Genomic DNA, 6,442 nt, shown 5'->3' with positions numbered 1-6,442 from the left:
TCCTCTGCCTTTCCTTGGAGAGTAGATACTTATCTCATTTAGAATGGTAAGGACATGTTTGCAGTTTTTATTTAGTTTACTTTTTGTTATGCCTTTTACAAAATTCATAAATTTTCACGTCGATCTGTGGATTTCAAGCTGAAAGAGGGAAGGAGACTATTTACATTCTACTCACAGGATAATGTGGGTCCTTGTTCCTGTTCCTGTTTGGAATTTGACAAATTTGAGAGCGTGCTACAGGTATACTGAGTTTTCAGATCACTCGGTTACCCTCATGGTCAGTATAGTCAGCCTATCTGCATGTTTTACATGTATAGATTCAACCAACCATGAATTGAAAATACCTATCAGAGCACAATCTTCTTACCATTATTTAAATTTTAAATACGATTCATGCTGTATTGGTATAATAAGTATTTAGAGTGTATTATTTATTTGGGAGGATGTGTGTCGGTTATACAATTATATAAGGGACTTGAAGATCTGGCATCTTCAGGATGACTGCACGTAGAGAATTGCTTGTCCTAGGAATGGCCAGTTCAGGGCAGCATGGCCCTGGGGTTCACCAGAGCCACTGAAAGGAAAGGTTGGAAGGACTGCAGTTCTGAGACTTTTCTATCAGGTACATCTGTGAGATGGCCACTTTTCTGTTGTACGTTTTGCTTCTTGAGACAGCCCATATTGGCCTCTGGCTTGCTATGTAGCTGAACCAGCCTTGATCCTGCACCCCTCAAACACTGAAATTGCAGGCATGTGCCTCCACACCCAGTCTTTAGTTCTCAGTAAGTGGAAAGATGCTTATGCCCAGGAGTTGAAGACCAGCCTGTGCAGTATTGTGACATATTGTCTCAAAGACAATTATAATTTTTTTTTTGTTTGGTAGACATCGTTTTGATTACCCTTAATCTCAGTACTCTAGAGGGGAAGGTGGATCTCTGAGTTCAAAATCATCCAGGGCTACATATACCTGAGAAGGGAAAAATGTTTATTTAAAAGACATTATTATGGTACATGTGTACAGTATATGCATTGTGTGTGTGTGGTGGGGGTTATGCAGCCACAGTAGGTGTGTGAAGGCCTGAGGACAGTTTGTGGAATCAGTTCTCTTCCTCCCCTATACATGGATCCTGGTGGGCAGACTAGGCTTTCAGCGTCTGTTTTAACTGCTAAGTCATTTCACTTACCCTGTTAAACAGCTTCCCTCTCTTGCCCCCCTCTCCCTCTTCCCAGGGTCTCTTTAGGTAGTCTTGACTGTCTTAGATGCCTGGAACTTGCCATACAGATTAGGTTGGCATTGAACTTGAGATCTTTGCCTTCTTCTGTGCTGGGAAGTAAAAGTGTGCTGCCACGCCTGACTTCTATCTTTTTAAAAAGAATACTTTTTATTTGTTCTTTGATAATTTTACACATGGATGCAATGTATCTTGATCATACCCACCCTATCTCCTCTCTCACTCTTCCCCTATTCCCTCAACACATCTCCTTCCCACCTTCACTATTTCTGCTCCTCTGCCTCTGCCCCTCCTCTCTCTCCTCCTCCTGCCGAGTCTGAGTGCTGCCTGCTGCTGACCTGTTGAGCTGGCGAGCTTGATCTTGTGCAGGTAACCGTGGCTGCTGTGAGTTCATGAGTGCGGCCGGCACGCTGTGTCCAGAAGACAACATTTCACAACATCTTTATTTTTCCCTTTTTATGTATGTGGATGAGCGTTTTGCTTGCATGCATGTGTGTGTACCCAATTCAGGCCTTGTAGACACAGGAGCCCGAAGAGTGTTAGATCCCTTTGAACTGGAGTTCCAGGTGAGTTGTGAACTTCCATGTGGGTTCTGGGACCCAAACCCGGATCTTCTGTATGATCATCAACTGTTCTTAAGCATTTAGCCCTCTTATTTTTAATTTATTTTTAATTAGTACATTTTTTTAAGTGGGCCTGTTGGCTCAGGCCTGTAATTCCAGCTATTAGGGAGACTGGATGGACTATATATCAAGACAGTGTCTCCCCACCTTCCCAAGCCCCCCAAAAGGCAGTTCATTTACCTCATATTATAATTTGTCTTTTTTATTATTGTTAGTTTATGAGTATCTTCCAGTTTTTTTTTTTTTCCATTTAAAGGCCTTTTAGTGATATGCATCACAGAGGCTATCTCCTGGTAACCTTTTTTAAAATCCCCAGTCTGGATACTACAATCCTTTTGGGTCCCCGTGAATGTTTTCCAGACCAGGTGGCCCAGGTAATCTGTCCTTGGCCTTCGACACACAAAAAAGTGCTCAGGGGAAGTGAGCTGTTTCTTTAGATACAGCTGTGCTGGAATGGGGAGTGGGAGGCCTCCTTGATGCCTTGCTGGCTCCTTCAATACCTCAAGACTCAGATTGGCCATCTGCTACTGCAGGTTCCTAGTGTAGCTGCCAGGGCTCTTCAAAGTCGTCGTCGTCGTCACAGATGTCAAGGTACACGTCAAAGGCCCCTCAGTTGCAGTTTCCACCAGGAGTGAAGGTGCACTCGTGGAAGATCCCGTCTATGCACATGGCAGTCAGTCACCGAGTTGACATTCTTGGAAGTGTTTCAACCAAAGGTGCAGATGCATCCTGACTCGGCAGCCACAGTAAAGCTGGCCATGCTCCACTGAGAATCCACCTACAGCCCAATCAGAGACCCGACCTTGCCCGCATGAGCCAACGCAGAGCGGCGAAGATATGCACAGGGCCCCTGTCACCGGAAGCACAGAGGAAGGAGTCGTGGCTGAATTTAATGCAGTACGAGGTGGCAGGGTCAGTGCCTCTTCGAAGCTCCACCAGTTTTTCCTTGGACTGGGTGTCAAAAAGACGAATAAGGGTACCCTCCTTGGAGGCCGAGGCCACCACAGGGCCTGGCTGGTTCAGGGACACACAGACTACATCACTCTGATGTGCACTAATGGCGAATGGAGCGAAAGAAGTGCCAGGCTGTGTGCTTGCCAGATCCACAAGCTGCAGACTTCCACACTTGTGTCTGGGAAACAAAAGCAGTTGCTTCTCCAGGCTTGGGCAGAGGTCACACAGCCCCTTGAGGTTGCCCCGAGTGTCAAAATCAAACAGCTTTCGAGGATTGTCCGGGAAGGAGTACACATAGATGCGGCTCCTCAGCATGAGCACAATCTTGTTATGGTGCATGCGCACAGCCAGCACTGACTTGGGAAAGGTGAACTCCAGCACCAGTTTGTCTTTGGAGTCCTTGCCTTCTTGGGAATCGGCCCAGATCAGCACTGAGATCTCTGAGAACTTGGGGCTGCTACCACCGCCCACCAGGGCCAGCAGGTTGGATCGGTGCACATCATCTCTACAAGGCCCACGCTGCCTACCTGCTCGTGGTCCAGATGCCCCTTCTCCATCGTTATAGACACGGATGCCTGTCTCCATGGCACAGCACAAGCAGCTTTGGTCTTGGTTGAAATGTATGCTGGTCACACCTTGAAGTGGCTGCTGGGCCGTGGTCCAGAACAGCTGTCCCATGGATTGTGCTCCAGCTGCACATCACTTTTGCTGACTGGATCTTCAGCCCTCCCCGACCCTTGCCCCAGCTGTCGCCATGAAGTTCTGACCTCCCTAATATTTTTATATGTGTTTTTAGGTATAGATGCTCTGTCCACATGTATGCCTGCATGCCAGAAGAGGGTATCAAATTCTATTATAGATGGTGGTGAGCCACTATGTGGTTGCTGGGCATTCAATTCAGGATCTCTGTAGAGCAGCCAGTGCTCTTAACCGCTGAGCCATCTTTCCAGCACAGAGTATCTTCTAGCTTTATAGCTTATAAATTTCTAAAATTCTTAAATTTCAGAAAAAAACTTCTACCAAATGTGTTCTACATACAAATGAGCTTCTGATTTTAGGCAATTCCATTTTAGTTTTTCTAGTCCAGTGGCTGTTGTGAGGCAACCTTTGAAGTAATGATGCTTGTGGTTTGAGTAAGAATGGCTCCCAAAGGCTCATGCATTTGAATGCTTTGTGTTCAAGGAATAGCACGATTTGGTTGAGAAGGATTGGAAGGATTAGGAGGTGTGACTTTGTTGCAATAAGTGTGACCTTATTTGAGGACGTGTGTCACTGGGAATGGGTTTAAAGGTTTCCAGGCCATGTTTCTCTGTCTGCTTGCGGATCAGGATGTAACTCTCATCTACTGTTTCCGCCCTTGCCTGCAGGTTGCCATGTTCCCTGCCACGATGGTAATGCACCAAATCTCTGAAACTGTGAACAAATCCTAGTTTAAAAGGAAATTAAAAAACAAAATAAAGAGGTGTGTGTGCATGCATGTGCATCCGAGCGTAGGAAAAGTTAAAATAGCTCATTAGGAGTAATTGTTTCTGGGGAAGGGAGTTGGATGGGAAAGGAGAGAAAATTGTGTATTAAGCTTTAATTACTCAAGTAATCAATACATCCATTATGTTTGTAAATAATTAAAGTTTAGAGGCTGTGGTGGTTTGAATAAGAATGGCCACCATAGGCTCATATTTGAAGGGGTTAGGAGGTTTAGCCTTGATGAAGGGAAGCCCCCTGTGGGTGGGCTTTGAGGTTTCAAAAACTCAAGCCAGTCCCACGTCTCTGTCTTCCTGCTGCCTGCAGATCCAGGTGTAGGATTCTCAGCTACTTTGCTAGCACCATGCCTGCCTGTGTGCCGCCGTCTCCCCACCATGATAATGGACTAAAGTGTAAGAAAGTCCCAATTAAATGCTTTCTTTCATAAGAGCTTTCTTCACAGCAATAGAACAGCGACTAAGACAGGCAATGCTGATCTCTTTGAGTGAAGTGAAATTCCTAGTCTTAGTCCCATGTCTGTCTTGTTCTCATGTAACATGCAGCCTTCATGTTTTCTATTCATTTATATGGATATGTATGTTCATAGAGAGAATTTTTCAGTGTATGAAGCTACGTTATATGGATCCTTCTATGACATACTTTTCTACTCCAAAGCTTTACAATGTTAAAAACGATATTTGTTTACTTATTTATGTGTTTGTGTATAGGCGTGGGTCTGTGTGATGTGTGCAACATTGTGAGCTTGTGGACGTCAGAGGACAACTGGCAGGAGTTAGTGCTCTCTTTTTACCACGAAGGTCCTGAGGATTGAGCTCAGGCCATCAGACTTGGGTAGACCCCTTTACCCTCCGAACCATCTTCACAGTCTGTTCTTTATAAAAGAGTCACAGTCATTAACATATGAATTCTGGGTAATAGCGAATACAAACTTAAAAGTGATTTAAAAATAGATTCCATAGACATGCTTTATTTAATTTTGTGGAATCGTCTTTAAAAGAGGCTGCACCAACTTACATTTCATAATCCAAAGGATGTTGGATTTTGTTTCCCTTGTGGTCTCTTACTGAACCTGAAACTCAGTGATTGGCTAGAGTAGCTGCCCAGCAAACCCTGGGATCCTCTAGCCTCCATCCCCTAGTACTGGGCTTACAAAATTGTGCTGCCATGCCTGGCTTTTTATGGGGACGGTGGGATTAGAACATGCTGCTTGCACAGTCAGAATATTTTGGGGAAGGAGAGACTTTTCAGACAAGGTTTATCTGTGTAACAGCCCTGGTTCTCCTGGAACTCACTCTGTAGACCAGGCTGGTCTCGAACTCACAGAGATATGCTTGCCTCTGCCTCCCCAGTACTGGGATTAAAGGACACAGCCAGAATTTTACCCACTGAGTTAGTCTCATTGTATCCAGGTTGTCTCTAAACTCATGATTGTCTCATTAGGGTGAGAGGGATGTTTGTCTGTGTAGCCCTGGCAGTGCTGGAACTCGCTCTGTAGACAAGGCTGGCCTTGAACTCAAAGATCCATTTGCCTCTGCATCCCAAGTGCTGTGCTACCACTGCCTGGCCCTCAATGTCTTTAGACTGTAAATACTTATGAATCCCTAAAGGTTTCTCTCTGTATAGCTCCTTGAATGTCCCTGAAAAGCAAGTAAATGCCATGAGAAAATTTCTATTCGGTATTCTGTCTACAGATAGAGCATCTAGAGAAACAGATCTTGGAGCTTTGTGAAATTACTGACTGAGGAAAAAAAGAGACCTTTTGGATTCACAGAAATGGAAAGAAACAATTCCTTTTTTGACATGGCAACAAATGTCAACTATCTGAAGAGTTAATGGGATCTATCATCTATCTATCTATCTATCTATCTATCTATCTATCTATCTATCTATCTATCTTCTATCTATCATCTATCTATTCATCTATCTATCTATCTATCTATCTATCTATCATCTCTCTATCTATCCATCATCTATCTGTCTGTCTGTCTGTCTCTATTTTCTCTTAGAAATTTCAACTAATGAATTTGCTAGCTTCAAGTTAGTTTCTCAGAATTGAGTATTTTTATTTATTTATTTAAGATTTCTGTCTCTTCCCCCCAGCCGCCTCCCCTTTCCCTCCCCCTCCCCCAACCAAGTCCCTCTCCCTCGTCA

The 6,442-nt window shown here is 44.3% G+C and overlaps 1 pseudogene; it reads right to left on the bottom strand.

Annotated features, from left to right (window-relative positions):
- Nucleotides 1–2,293: 2,293 nt before the first annotated feature.
- On the bottom strand, nucleotides 2,294–3,570 carry LOC126507922 (WD repeat domain phosphoinositide-interacting protein 4-like; annotated as a pseudogene).
- Nucleotides 3,571–6,442: the final 2,872 nt, after the last annotated feature.

Source organism: Alexandromys fortis, unplaced genomic scaffold (assembly GCF_014885135.2).
Source record: "Alexandromys fortis isolate MF-2015 unplaced genomic scaffold, M_Fortis_MF-2015_v1.1 scaffold_73, whole genome shotgun sequence".
Classification (NCBI taxonomy): Eukaryota; Metazoa; Chordata; class Mammalia; order Rodentia; family Cricetidae; genus Alexandromys; species Alexandromys fortis.
This window is presented reverse-complemented; position numbering and strand designations above follow the sequence as displayed.